Source organism: Anticarsia gemmatalis, chromosome 20 (assembly GCF_050436995.1).
Source record: "Anticarsia gemmatalis isolate Benzon Research Colony breed Stoneville strain chromosome 20, ilAntGemm2 primary, whole genome shotgun sequence".
NCBI lineage: Eukaryota > Metazoa > Arthropoda > Insecta > Lepidoptera > Erebidae > Anticarsia > Anticarsia gemmatalis.
The window spans coordinates 1,324,573-1,324,912 of NC_134764.1; positions in this window are offsets into that span (position 1 = coordinate 1,324,573).

The window sequence follows — 340 nt, forward strand, 5'->3', positions numbered from 1 at the left end:
ACGGAATAAAGACAAACTTGTTATCCCAGTCACTAGGCTCCAAAAAATAAATAAATCCTTCAGAGGTCAGTGTGTGCGATTCTACAATAAAATCCCGAGTGAAATTCAAAATTTAAGTCTCAATAAATTTAAGTTATTAGTTAAAAGTAATTTATGTCGTAAGGGATATTATACTATTAAAGATTATTTAGATGATAACAAAGCTTGGGACTGTGCTGCTTCTACCAAGTCTATTTCAAAATAATGTATTACAATTTGATATTATGACATTGTTATTAATTTATTATGACATTGTTATTAATTTGTTATATTTCATTATTATGACATTGTAATTAATTTG